The sequence below is a fragment of the Martes martes genome (assembly GCF_963455335.1).
Source record: "Martes martes genome assembly, chromosome: 9".
Classification (NCBI taxonomy): domain Eukaryota; kingdom Metazoa; phylum Chordata; class Mammalia; order Carnivora; family Mustelidae; genus Martes; species Martes martes.
In genome coordinates, this window is record NC_137896.1 from 11,439,170 (window position 1) to 11,454,619 (window position 15,450).

Here is a 15,450-nt window from a genome sequence, read left to right on the forward strand (position 1 = left end):
AACATTGAAAATCAATTGAAGGATTACCTGACGTGTTCGAATCTCTTGAGAGGAAACTTCAGTTTCTTTCAGAGATTTTGTGGATGAGTTGGTGGTAAATACACAGAAAACTAAGTGTAGCCAATTTGTTGAACAGGTGGGAACTCTGGGGTATAGGAAGAGAAGAAGTTTATTCTTGGATGCAGAGTTTATTCTTTGCATGTTCAAATTGTTCTTCCCCTATACCCTTGAGTGAAGTCTAAGGCAAGTCTCATGGCTTTTTTAGTCACTCTCAGGTAACAAAATTCTCTTGGTCACTTAAAACCTCCAAACAACCTCGGTTCAGTAATTCAGAAGTGTCCACTCTCACGCATTAAGCTGAACCATATGAAGTTGCCATTTGTGTGAGTCAAAAATGGTTGAATATTGGCGGTTTCATCTGATTCACTCTAATGAGTCAAAACTCCCAAATTTATTTAAAATAAAATAATCTCTCCCTCTACCACATAGACTTGCTTTAGATTGGCCACCCGAGGTAAGAAAGGGAGGCCTGGTGGGCTTCTTTACTTTCCCACAAGCCCTCCCAGCATCATTCTCTACCAGGAGACTGTCTCTGGTTCCTCCTGGATAGAAGGTCCTTGTGTAGACAGGAGAGAAGAGGCAGTATGGCACTCTCTGACCTTGGCAGGGGTTCGCAGTGGACTCTTCCTCTTCCGGGGTGCTTTTGACTTGTATGATTCTTCCAGGATGCTCCTCCAGCTCTGATCCCTGAGCTCTGATCTGCTCTGTGGGTGGGACCTTGTTCAACCAGAAGACCCCTTGATTTTATGACCACTTATAAGTCTGGCCTCAGCCACCAGACAAGCAGCCTCTTTAGACTGCGGTCACCCTCACTCCTTGGGAAAAACCTCTTAGAGCAGATCCTGTGCTAGTGTTTGCCTAGCACAGCCCAGTCTGGTCCTCAGGATATTTACTGTCTAGCACCCTGAAACAGTGTCTCTGCTTCCTTCTGCCCTATCAGAGGAGCTAGCCAGCCACGGTCCCTTTCATATACTTCTTAAGCACGAGTCAGACACCACCTACCATGTCACCTGAGCTTCAGGAGACACGTCAAGCTCATCGGGATGTCCGACCGAAGTGCCTTCCTTGTCTCATTCTGATAAATGGGCAGAAGTGTACTCATAGCTCACCAATGCTCTCCAAACATTTTCTTTGATCTTGGGAAATTTCAGCAGTCCTTTCATGCTCTTGAATGGGTAGGGGACCAAAGTAACAAAACCAGTGTTTTTTTTTTTATTTAATTTATTTTAAAATTTTATTTATATTTTTATTTGTATTTTACATACTTATTTATCATTTTATTTAATTTATTTTTAGTTTATTTTTTTAACTTAATAGACTTTATTTTTCAGGCAGTTTTAAGTTCACAGCAAAATTAGAATAGAGCAGGAGGTACAGAGAATTCTCAAAACCCCTGCCCCCACACATGCCTACTCCACTATCAATATCCTCCATCTGGGTACATTTGTTACCATCCATGAAGCTACACAGACATGTCATTATCACCCAAAGGGCGGTGTACATTTTATGGGTTTGGACAAAGGCATAATGACATCTGTCCACCATTGTAGTATCATGTAGAGTAGTTTCATTACCCTAAAAGTCTCTGTGCTCTGCTCATTCATCCCTCCACCTAAACCCCTGGGGACCACTGATCTTTAATTGTCTCCATCATTTGGCCTTTCGTAGAATGTCATATAGCTAGAATGGCATGGTATGTAGCCTTTTCAGATTGGCTTTTGTCACTTAGTAACGTGCCTTTTAGTTTTCTCCATGTGTTTTCGTGGCTTGATAGCTCATTTCTCTTTAGTGCTGAATTATATTCCACTGTCTGGATGCAGTACAGTTTATTTAACCCTTCACTCACTGAAGGCTCTCTTGGTTGCTTGCAGGTTTTGGCAATTATGAATAAAGCTGCTATAACCAGTTTTTAATCACCTCTTTTACAAGTCTCGCCTAGGCGGGACTTACTTTGGAATGGGGAAGCATCATTTGAAACTGAGACTGAAATAGTTCCCTATCTATATCCTGTGACACAAGAAAATGAGAAAACAAGGCAACTAATAACTTTTTTTGGGGGGGGGAAGTTATAGAAGAAATGAAATGTAATCATAAAACTTTACGTGGCTTAATGGTAAATACTACTTTTATAGGCTTAATAATGTAAATATTAAATACTGGTTGAATCAATAATTATGATAGGAAGATATTGGAACAACTAACAAGGGGAAATTATTGTGTTGGAGTGGGTGGGAACAGGATTAAGAGAACTAATTCTTATCTTCCATGGTAGGCAGTCAGCAGATCTAAATGGAAGAATCAAGAAATGTCGGTATAGGCATGTGCTTTAGAATATGAAGGAAGGGGGCGCCTGGGTGGCTCAGTGGGATAAAGCCTCTGCCTTCGGCTCAGGTCATGATCTCAGGGTCCTGGGATCGAGCCCCGCATCGGGCTCTCTGCTCGGCAGGGAGCCTCCCCTCTCTCTGCCTGCCTCTCTGCCTGCTTGTGATCTCTCTCTGTCAAATAAATAAAATCTCTAAAAAAAAAAAAAAGAAAAGAAAAGAATATGAAGAAAGGGGGCACCTGGGTGGCTCAGTTGGTAAAGTGACTACCTTTGGCTCAGGTCGTGATCCTGGAGTCCTGGGATTGACTCATTCACCCTCTGACCTCTCCCTTCTCATGCTCTCTCTCTCTCTCAAATAAATAAAATAAAATAAACCTTAAAAAAAAAAAAGAATATGAAGGAAGAGGAATGCCTGGCTGGCTCAGTCAGAAGGACATATAACTCTTGATCTCAGGGTTGTGAGTTCGAGCCCCATGTTGGGTGTAGAGATCACTAAAAAATAATAAACTATTGAAAAAAAGAAATATAGGGGTGCCTGGTGGCTCAGTCAGTTAAGCGTCTGCCTTTGGCTCGGGTCATGTCTGGGTGTCCTGGGATCAAGCCCCATGTCAGGTTCTCTGTTCAGTGGGGAGTCTGTTTCTCCCCCTCTCTCTCTCCTTCTGTGCTCTCCCTCTCTCAAATGGATAAATATAATCTTTTAAAAGACAGGAGAAATATAAAGGGAGATACCTGGGGGAAAGAGTTAAAAGTGAGTGGATGAGAGTGTTCTTTTTCATGATGATCTTCTTAAAACTATTTGTCTTTTTAAACTATGGGTGCAAATTACATTAAGAAACTTAATTAAAAAAAAAAAAGAAACTTAATTTTTTTTAAAGGTTTATTTATTTGATAGAGTGAGAGTGCAGAGGGGCGGGCAGAGGAAGAGGGGACAGAGACTCTCAAGCAGACTCCCCAGTGAGCATGGAGCCCCGACATGGGGCTCAGTCTCATGACCCTGACACTTGACTGTGCCACCGAAGGGCCCCAAGAAACTTAATTTCTAAAATTACATAATAAAACATAGACATTATCTAGAGAGTAGATAGCACTTGAATGTAACAAGAGCACTTTTGCTCTTAATGAGAAATAATTTGCATGAAGCTAAAAGCTATTTCGAATGACCGAAAAACTTTCTAACGTTCCAGGGAAAATGACTCCCTGTAGCCTTCTGCCTCCAGTATGATACAAAAACATACCCTCCTATTTCCAAGTAACCTTGAGATAAGCAATGGATTCTCCTGTAGGATCAATTTAAACGTATTGTGAGGAATTTGTTTTTCCCACTAACTTAGCTGGTATTAAATTTGAGACAGAACCACGTCAGCTAAGCCAATAGGAGCTATCTTGTGGACCTAGAACTAACTAACTCATAATCATACTTCTCACTTCATCCCGGAGCCCGTAGTATCCCTGTACAAAATGCTATCAAGATTTTTTAGGACAGTCAGTAAGAGAAAAAGGCCAGTAGAGAAAAGCAGAGATATGTTCTTTATGTGACCTCCATGGGGGCAGAGGCCTGTCTTGTTCATTTCAGTATTTTCAGTGTATGACACACAATTAATGCTTAGTAGATATCTAAGTGTCTGTTGAATAAATAAATCAAATGACTATAACTCCCCACTTTCCTGAGGTCTGTGAGCATTAGAATAAAGTTATCATTAATTGTATCCGTAGTTCATAGATATATTAAAAAATCAATAAGTGAGACAGCTCTTAGAAAAGGGTGCCTCGGGGCACCTGGGTGGCTCAGTGGGTTAAAGCCTTTGCCTTCGGCTCAGGTCATGATCCCAGGGTCCTGGGATCGAGCCCTGCCTCTCTCTGCCTGCCTCTGCCTACTTGTGATCTCTGTCTGACTTGTGATCTCTGTCTGTGAAATAAATAAATAAAATCTTTAAAAAAAAAAAGAAAGAAAGAAAGAAAAAAGAAAAGGGTGCCTCACTGGGTATTTTGGGAAACAGTCCATTACAAATATAGGAAATGTAAAATCTACAAATTGCATGAGGAGATACGCAAGAATGCTGATAGTGGCAGTGTCTACAACAGCAAGACATACCTCTGACCTAAATGTCCATCAGCAGAACATTGGGTAAGTACAAGGGGATACACCCATGTGATGGTATATACAGAAGTGAAAATGAACAAACGAGAGCTATATATGTAAATAAAGATGAACTCCCCAAAAATGTAACGTTGAGGGGCAAAAAGCAAGGCACGGAAGAATCCAAATAGTATGATACCACTTATGTAATATTTTAAGGGACGCCTGGGTGGCTCAGATGGTTAAGCGTATGCCTTTGGCTCAGGTCATCATCTCCCGGTCCTGGGATCCCTGCTTGGTGGGGAGTCTGCTTCTCCCTCTGCCTCTCCCCTCTGCTTGTGCTCTCTCTTTCTCTCTCAAATGAATAAATAAATCTTAAAAAAATAAAAGGGGCGCCTGGGTGGCTCAGATGGTTAAGCGTCTGCCTTCAGCTCAGGTCGTGATCTCCAAGTCCTGGGATCAAGCCCCACATCAGGCTCTTAGCTTCTTGGGGAGTCTGCTGCTCCCTCTCCACCTGCCACTCTCCCTTCTTGTGCTCTCTCTCTCTCTCTCTCAAATGAATAAATAAAATCTTTAAAAAATAAAAAAAAAATTTAAAATTCACGAAGTAATATTATTTTAGGAAGACTTCATTGCAATAAGTATAAAAATTCATGGAAATAATAAACACCACATATTGAATGAGTGAATGAATGAATGAATGAATATGCTTTTAAAAACCCCTCAGGGCACCCAGCTGGCTCAGTTGGAAGAGCATGTGACTCTCGACCTCAGGGTTATGAGTTTGAGCTCCACATTGGGTGCAGAGATTACCTAAATAAATTAAGAACTTTATAAAGCAATAAATAAAAACTACCAGCCCTCAAATGAAGATGTTTTCTTTGAAATATAAAGCACTTTATTTTTGTTACTTTTTTTTAACAAAGATTTTGTATTTTTAAGTAATCTCTAGGCCCAGCATGGGGCTTAAACTTACAACTCTGAGATCAAGAGTAGAATGGTCTACTGAGTAAGCCAGCCAGGAGGGCGCCCCTGTTTTTGAAAAGGTGATTACATACGCACATACACACATTCAAAAGAAAACTGAAAGGTATTTCACCTAAAAGCCTTTTTCCCACCTTATCCCCAGCCACTCAATCCTTCTCTTCAAAGGAAATACTGTTATCGGGGCGCCTGGGTGGCTCAGTGGGTTAAAGCCTCTGCTTTCGGCTCAGGTCATGATCCCAGGGTCCTGGGATCGAGCCCCGCATCGGGCTCCCTGCTCAGCAGGAGGCCTGCTTCTCTTCCTCTCTCTCTCTGCCTGCCTCTCTGCCTACTTGTGATCTCTGTCTGTCAAATAAATAAATAAAATCTTAAAAAAAAAAAAGGAAATACTGTTATCATATTTTTATCTTCATTCAGACCCCTGGAATCTAGAGGTGGTCTGTTCATTAACAAACACACGTTTTCTGTATCTGCCACAAATTTTCTGGCTCTTTTTTCTTGATGAGTCTGGATAGAGGTTTATCAATTTTGTTTAATTTTTTTTTCTTCAGAAGAATGAGCTTCTGTTTTCATAGATTTTTCTCTATTATTACTGCTTTCCATTTATTGGTATCTTTATTATTTCTGTTATTCTGCTTGCTTGGGATTTAATTTCTTTTTCTAGTTTAAGGAAGAGACGTAGATTACTACTAGTTTGAGACTTTTTTTTTTTTTGCTTTTCCAATGCAACATTTTAATTTTTTTTTGACAGAGAGAGCACAAGCTGGCGGAGTAGTAGGCAGAGGGCGAAGGAGAAGCAGGCTCCCCGCCGAGCAGGGAACCAGACGTGGAGCTCCATCCCAGGACCCTGGCATTGTGACCTGAGCCAAAGGCAGTGGCCCAACCAACTGAGTCACCCTGGTGCCCCTAATGCAAACATTTTTTTAAAAAAGATTTTATTTATCTATTTGACAGACAGAGATCACAAGTAGGCAGAGAGGCAGGCAGAGAGAGAGGAAGGGAAGCAGGATCTCCGCTGAGCAGAGAGCCCGATGCGGGGCTCGATCGCAGGACCCTGGGATCATGACCCGAGCCGAAGGCAGAGGCTTTAACCCACTGAGTCACCCAGGCGCCCCCAATGCAAACATTTTAGCACTACAAATTTCCCTCTAAAGAATTCCCTCATCCCCAAGTTTTTGGTATGTTGTAATTTCATTTTCATTCAGTTCACGGTATTTTATATTTATCATCCCTGTGAGAAACACACTTACCAAGTAGAAGACAGTGTCAATGTGCGGTTCTTTTTGCCTTTAGCTTTTACCGTTTCCAGTCAAAGCACTTTTCCAAAGTTAATTAGGGTCAGCTTCTTTTGTTCCCATCCCCACCAGTGAATTCATTTGTCCCGGTCTTTAACTCCATTTTGGGAACTTTGGCCATCTTTACTGATTCCTAAACATTTGCATACAGTAAAGTTGACTCTGTAAGGGTTTGGGAGAATGCAGTCATGTATCCACCACCTTGGGAGCATTAAGAACAGTTCAGTCACCTAAATACCTAAACATCAGGTGTAGGATTTTAGACGACTACCCCCACCCCCACCCCTCTGACAACCACTGATTTGTTTTCTGTCCCTCTAATTTTGCCTTCTTCAGAATGTTGTATAAATGGAAGCAAACAATTTGTAGCCTTTTGGGTTTCATTTTTCTCACCCATAATGATGCAATTAAGATTCACTTATGTCCTTTCATGAGCATTTCTTTCTTTCTTCTTTTTTTTTTAAAGATTTTATTTATTTATTTGACAGAGAGAGAGATCACAAGTAGAGAGGCAGGCAGAGAGAGAGGGGGAAGCAGGCTCCCTGCTGAGCAGAGCGCCCAATGCGGGGCTCGATCCCAGGATCCCGAGATCATGACCCGAGCCAAAGGCAGAGACGTCCAACCCACTGAGCCACCCAGGTGCCCTTACATGAACATTTCTTTACTTGTCGCTCAGTAGGGTCCCATTACATGGATGGACCACGGTTTGTTTATCTGTTCCCCTGTGGAAAGATATCTTGGTTGTTCCCAGGTTTGGCTGTTATGAGGAAAGCTACTATAAACATTAGTGTGAGGGCTTCATGTGAACATAAGTTGCCGGGTTGTATGGCAAATGCATGCTTAACTTTATAAGAACTTGTCAAGTCCTTCCCATGAGGTGTACTCTTTTACACTCCTCTCAGCAATGAATAAGCATTCCTAATGCTCTTCATTCTTCTTCTTTTTCTTTCTTTCTTTCTTTCTTTTTTTTTTTTTTTAATTTTATAGCAGGCAGAGACAGAAGCAGGCTCCCAGCCAAGCAAGGAGCCTAATGCAGGACTAGATCCTGGGACCCTGGGATCATGACCCGAACCGAAGGCAGCTGCTTAACCAACTGAGCCACCCAGGTGTCCCACTCTTCATTTTTCTATTTGGTGTTGTTGGTTTATTTTTATTATTTTTAGCTATTCTAAGGGCTGTGTAATGATATCTCTTTGTGAGTGTATATGTGAGTGTGTTTTCTTTGCATTTCCCTAATGATATCTTTTCACATGTTTATTTGACACCCATATATCCCTAAAACTTCTTTGGTGAGGTGTCTGTTCAATTCTTTTGCCCATTTTTCCCTTGGGTTTTTGGTTTTCTTATTGTCAAGTCTTCAGGGTTCTTTATGTGTTCTGGATACAAATCCTTTTTCAGATATATGATTTGCAAATACTATATCCCATGTCTGTTGCTTGTTTCTCATTCTCTTGGCAATGTCTCATCTCATTTTTTTTTAACCGCTGATTATTATTCCATTGTAAGAATTTGTCATAATTTATTTAGCCAGTCTTAAGTCCATAGACGTTGATGTTATTTCCAAACTTTTGCTATTACAAACTGTATTTCCATTAATATCCTTGAATTTATGGTCTTTCTTCCTTTTTTTTTTTAAAGATTTTATTTATTTATTTGACAGAGAGATCACAAGTAGGCAGAGAGGCAGGCAGAGAGAGGGGGAAGCAGACTCTCCACTGATCAGAGAGCCCAATGCGGGGCTCGATCCTAGGACGCTGCTATCAGGACCTGAGCCGAAGGCAGAGGCTTAACCCACTGAGCCACCCAGGCGCCCCGTGGTCTGTCTTTTTTTTAAGAGAGGGAGAGAGTTGGGTAGGGAGTAGAGGGGGAGGGAGCCCAGCGAAGAGCCTGATGAGGGGCTCGATCTCACAAACATGGCATGAGCTAAAAAATCAAGGGTCAAAGAGCAACTGACTGAGCCACCCAAGTGCCCTTCATGGTGTTATTTCTTTTTTCTTTTTTTTTAGATTTTATTTATTTATTTGACAGAGAGAGAGATCACAAGTAAGCAGAGAGGCAGACAGAGAGAGAGGGGAAAGCAGATTCCCTGCTGAGCAGAGAGCCTGATGCAGGGCTTGATCCCAGGACCCCAAGATGATGACCTGAGCTGAAGGCAGAGGCTTAACCCACTAGGTGCTCCTCATGGTGTTATTTTTTTTTTTTTTAATTTATTTGACAGGCAGAGATCACAAGCAGGCAGAGAGGCAGGCAGAGAGAGGAGGAGGAAGCAGGCTCCCTGCCGAGCAGAGAGCCCGATGCGGGGCTTGATCCCAGGACCCTGAGATCATGACCCGAGCCGAAAGCAGAGGCTTTAACCCACTGAGCCACCCAGGTGCTCCTCATGGTGTTATTTCTAAGAACTACTTGTATTTCCTTTCCCATGAACTGTCTGTTGCTACTTTTACTCATTTTTCTATTGGGTTTTAATCTTTTTGGAATTCATAGGACATGTTCTGAAATTTGTCTTTCTGGGGTGCCTGGCTGGCTCCATCAGAGGAGCCTGTGACTCTTGATCTTGGGATCATGAGTTTGAGCTCCACGTTGAGTGCAGAGTTACTTAAATAAATAAAATAAATAAACTTTAAAAATAAAATAAAGTTTGCTTCTCTGTGCTTGAGATGCAATTTTTTTCAGTTTGTCATTTGTTTCTTTACTTCCCATGATTATATTTTCATGATGTCAGAAGTGTTGATCTTTTAAGTCTTCTGAATTTTGTGTTTTAGTCAAAAGGGTCTTTTCCCACTTCTCTCAGAAATTCTTCTGTTAATTTTATGGTTTCCCTCTTTACACTTAAATCCTTGATCCATCTGGTATTTTTCCAGGTGTAATATATGAAGTATTTAACTCTTTTTACCCCACAGAGGCTTTGTAGTTGTCCCAAATCATTAACTGCACGAAATCTGTTTTATCTTCATCAATTTGAAATACCACCTTATTTATTTATTTGACAGAGCACAAATAGGCAGAGGGGTAGACACAGAGAGAGAGAGAGAGAGAGAGAGAGAGAAGAAGCAGGCTCACCGCTGAACAGGGAGCCTGATGCAGGGCTTGATCGCATAACCCCAAGATCATGACCCAAGCCGAAGGCAGATGTCCAGCGACTGAGCAACCCAGGTGCCCCCCCCCGCCTTTTTAAGGTAAACCCCAAGCTTATTGTTGGGCTTACATTCATGATGCAGAGATCAAGAGTTGTGTGCTCTACTGAGTGAGCCAGCCAGGCACCCCAGTGCCTCTAACAGCTTTAACTGGTACGACATAATAATATGCTTATTACTTGGCCAGGCACTTTCAGAAATGTTTTCTTGTTAGTTTTTCCATAAGAATTTTAGACTGAGCTCATCTAGTTCCAAAATAAAATCTTGCTTGTTTTTTAATTAGGATCTCAATAGGGATGTCTGGGTGGCTCAGTTGGTTAAGCATCTGCCTTCAGCTCAGGTCATAATCCCAGTGTCCTGGGGTCGAGTCCACATTAGGCTCCTTGCTCAGTGGGGAGCCTGCTTTTGCCTTTCCCTCCATAGCTCCCCCTGCTTGTGCTCACTCTAGTTCTCTCTCTCTCTCTCTCTGTCAAATAAATAAATAAAATCTAAAAAAAAAAAAGGATCTCAGTAGATGTCTGATATCTTAATGATACAGAGTCTTGCTAGTCAAGAACATGTATTTCTATTTGCTCAAATCTTTCTCTGCATCCTTCTGTAGAATTTAAGTCTTCTCTTCATATAGATTGTGTGTCATTTTTGTCAAATTTATTCCTAGGAATTTTCTTTTCTTATTGATTTGTAAATGGTATCTTTTTTTGACAAAAAATGTTGTGATATCAAGACGTCATCATGATGTGAAGATATAATGATGTCATTCCATCTTCTAAGATACAATGCTGTCCCTCTAAGATGCTGAAATAGCCCCAGGGGAGCAGTCTTCCTCAAATAATCTTGAGAATTACTCCTCTGGATGAGCAAGTAGTTCTCAACCATATTTGTCCTTGCAACATATACTATGGGTGATTTTGACATACACCAATCAACCCTACAGGTGTTCCTTGTTTTTTTAGGGACTCCAGCAGAGATGAGAGGCTGTGGTTCTTCAGTAGCTGATGGAAATGGATGTGTACCAGGCACTGTCTTAGGGGCCAGGGACACCATCATGATCAAGACAACTTGAGTCCCTGCCCTCATGGAGGGTGATCACATAGTCCCAGCCGAACAGAGCAAACTCAGCAGATAATCAAGTACTTATAAGAGTGCAGAGTTCTGCTAAGGAGCCGTGAGAGTGGAGCAGAGGTCATTGGTCAGGTGTTAACATCCACTAACACTCACCCTGAGGCTTCAGTTCACTCACACACTGCGCACTTCCACATTACATCTCCAGTTCTGACTCTCCTCTGAGCTCCAGACCTGCCATTGGCACTTGCCCAAAAGGAGGTAGAGTCTAATCCCCCTCTCTTTGGATTTGGACAGGCTTACATCTTACTTGTAGCCAGGACACCACAGCAGATGTGACTCTGTATGCTGTCTGAGGCTAGGTCACATGAGGCAAATGCAGCTCTGCCTTGCTCTCTGGGATGCTCACTCTTGAGGACTTCAGCTGCCGTGTGAACAGTCCGACAGGCCTGAGGCTGCCATGCTGTGAGGAAGCCCATCACAGGCCGTGCAGAGACCCCGAGGACAGCCTCTGAGTCTCCATGAAGAGGGAGAGGCTCAGCCAGCCCACAGGTGTTCTCTCACCAGTAGTCCAGCTCTACATTAGAAACCCAAGTTAGAAGAGCCTACCCAAATCCTTTCCAAATTCCCGACCCGTAGATCTACAAGAGATGATAAAATAAGCCACTACATTTGGAAGTGATTGGTTTTGTAGCGATAGTAACTAACATCTGGGCCATGTGGTTTTGTACATCTTTTCCTCCTACTGGGAACCCTTCCTGCACCCCTTTTGCCTAGTTACCCTGGACATACCCTTCAGATCTTTACTGAAGCTACTACAGTGCTTCAGCATGCACCATCCTTAAACCTTGAAACCTGGGTTCATAGTGCCCTCATAATACCATGTACCTTTTCTTCCTGTACTCGTCACAGTAGCATTTGGAGATTCTTTGCACAGGGTCTGTCTCCCTGAAAAGTCTTCAGCTTCACAGAAAAGCATGCAGTTACGCAGTAGGCCAGGCATGGCAAACTTGAACATCACCAGGAACGGGAAAATAACATAAACGAGAGACCTGGGTATGGTGGGGACTGTAGTGACATGAGAAGTATGTGCCTACCTTATGGGGTGTAGCTGCCACTCCGAAGGCTCTGTGCAGCCAGATCTGCCCCATTTTTTTTTTAAAGGCTGTGTTTTGTTTTGTTTTGTTTTAAGATTTTATTTATTTATTTGACAGAGATCACAAGTAGGCAGAGAGGCAAGCAGAGAGAGAGAGAGAGAGGAGGAAGCAGGCTCCCTGCTGAGCAGAGAGCCCGATGCTGAGGCTTGATCCCAGCACCCTGAGATCATGACCTGAGCCAAAGGCAGAGGCTTTAACCCACTGAGCCACGCAGGCGCCCCCAGATCTGCCCCATTTTTAAAGAGAACTGCAAAGCCACATTATTATTACTATTTTTTAAAAGATTTTATTTCTTTATTTGACAGAGATCACAAGTAGGGAGAGAGTCAGGCAATGAGAGAGAGGGGAAGCAGGCTCCCTGCTGAGCAGAGAGCCCGATTCGGGGCTCGATCCCAGGACCTTGAGATCATGACCTGAGCTGAAGGCAGAGGCTTAACCCACTGAGCCACCCAGGTGCTCCCTATTATTTTTTAAAGATTTTATTTATTTATTGGGGATAGAGAGCTTGTGTGTGCACTCGTGCATACATGTGCAGGAGGGAGGGCAGAGGAAGAAGTGGACTCCCCACTGAGCAGGGAGCCTGAAGCGGGCCTGGATTCCATGACCCAGAGATCATGACCTGAGCCAAAGGCAGACGCTTAACCAACTGAGCCACCAAGGTGCCTCCCAAACCCAGATTATTATATAAGTGTTAGAATCATAGTAACTAATTAAAACTAAAAACACAGATGAGGGGCACCTGGGTGGCTCAGTTGGTTAAGCGACTGCCTTCAGCTCAGGTCATGATCCTGGAGTCCCAGGATTGAGTCCCTCATCGGTCTCCATGCTCAGCAGGAAATCTGCTTCTCCTCTGACCTCTCCCCTCTCATGCTCTCTCTCTCTCTCTCAAATAAATAAATAAAGAAAATATTTAAAATAAAATAAAATCACAGATGAAAGAAAAAAAGAAGAAAAACAACAAGCTAAAGAGTTAATACTCCTTGGGTTTTGTTTTGGAGGGGAGGGCTTGTTTTTGTTTTTCCATCGGGTCAGCACAGATCAAGCATGGAGCTACAGATTGGTCAGACAATACATATGATCCCTTTAGGTCCAGGTGGTCCCCAGCCACCTGACCACAGGGCTGTTATCAACATTTTATTTTTTGAGAATGACTCTGAACTTGCTTTGTGTAATCAAGGAGTTGTATTTAACTGAGGCCTAGGTTAGCTGTGGGGCTGGCTAGGTTCAGGAGTGGGTCACTTAGGTTTGTTTTGTCTTTGTACTGTGAGTTAAATTCCCTCGTATGGGCCTGCAGACTTCTTGACTCTTGCCAAATAATAAAGGAATTATTTATTTTTCTTAGAGATCAAGGTGGAAGTAAGAAACTGGGACCATTAAGTAAATTACACTAAATTTTCTCTGTTCCTTCCTAGAAGGTAAATTATATGCATTTTTAACAAGGAATGGGAATATGCAAATCACATAAAAACCCTGTGAGAAGTTGATTTTTATCTAAAAATTATACTTTGTGTTACTATGTATCTGTTTAAAAATGGAAAAGGAGGGATCAAGCCATGAACAACGTGGAGGAAACTTTGCATATTAGTAAGAGGAAGAAGCCAACCTGAAAAGGCTACAGACTGCATGACTCCAACTACATGACGTTTCTGGAAAAGGCAAAATATGGAGTTGGTAAAAAGACCAGTGACTGCTAGGAGTTGAGGGGAGGAAGGGGGAGGCAGTACCCTAAGAACATGTGACCCCTGGAACGACACCTGATTGGCCACTAGCAAGAGCCGCTCTCGCTTAGGCGGCTCACAGCTGCACACTTAGAACTTCACAACTTTTAAGAGTCCTGTCACTCTGCAGATGGGTAAGATGAGACAGGATATCAAGCTTTACTAGTTCCCATGTCCACTGGTTAATACAGGAAACTGTTCTTACTTGACTAAGGGGGAAAACAGGCCCAGCTGTATCAGGATCCAAATTGTGGAGTGGAGTAAAATCCAAATTGGGATTAGGGGGAAAAATGGATCTCTCCTTCAATATATGGAAGGAGGGAAATAAGTTGAGACTGGAAGTCATCTGCCCATCACTTGGGTCCCCTCAGGTGATAGTAAAATGGGTCAGAACATTCTTTGAAGAGATTGATTGTGCAGGGACCTCAGCTTCAAATTTAGAGAAACCCCTCTGTGTCTGCTCCTTTACCCAGTGAGCTATGGGGTCCAGACTGCTTAAGAGTTAGAGAAAACAATTCTCCTTTAGCAGAGGGCTGGACAATATCTGACTGTTGCTTTACCACTGTCTTGGACTGGCACTAACTGGACAGTCAAAGTCCTTTGACCGTTTTTCATGTCCTGAAATTCAATCTTATTGCATTTTACAAGAAGCAGAGTAAGGAGGCCTGGTCCAGAGAAAAATGTCCTCTGGGCCAGGAGCAAGGTCCCAAGCCATGTTTGGAGAGGGCCCTTCAGCCACAGGACCTCGTATCATGGACTTACGCAAATTAAACTGCCTTGCCTTGGCGAGAAAGAGCAATAGCTAGTTGAAAGATACTGAAAAAAATAGGCAGAGAGAGAGAGAGAAAAACAAACAAACAACCATTTCTAAAGAGTGGGGAGGTAGTCCCAGAGTGAGCAGGAAAGGGAACGCCTGGGCATCTACAGCTCTTCCCGTCACTCACTGTTTCCTGGACCTCCCACAATGCGCGCATTTTTCTTTGCTGAGTGTGATTCTAGAGGTCCAAAATTCTCCACCATTAAAGCACACCCCTCTATAAGCGTGCTGCTAAAACCACTGAGTTTATCCAGTGCTGGGTGAAAGAAACAGCAACCTGGCACTTCTCGCCCTTAAACTGACTATAAAAATTACTGATTTTACTTATTATGTGCTTCACCCTCACTAGACCATAAGCTCTATGAGGGCAGGGATTTTTTTTGTCTGTTCACTTCTATATCCTCAAGTCTCGGAGCAGTAGCGTGCACAGAGCAGGCATTTAATAAACACGGAAGAAGAAACTAGGGGAGGGAGCGAAAGAAGTCACGGAGGCGGGAGAAAAGGAAGGACAGCGAGAAAAACGGGAAGAACGACGGGAGGGGGGCGGAGTTAAGAAGTCCCGCTCAGCCTCGTTGCGGTCCCCGGGAAGCCCTCAACTCCCAGCAGAACTACAACTCCCAGCAGGCCCCGGGGGCCAGGGCGGACCGACGCGACCTAGGCTAGACCGGGTTCCAACCTGCCAGGCTCCCGGAGTGCCTTGCGAGAGCAGGCGCCATCGCAGCGCCCGCCGGGACTTGTGGTTCGGGCTGCGGGTGGGGGGTGGGGCCGGGCATGGAGGCGGGCGGGGGCCGGGGGCGGGCGCAGGCCCCTCCCCCGTCACTTC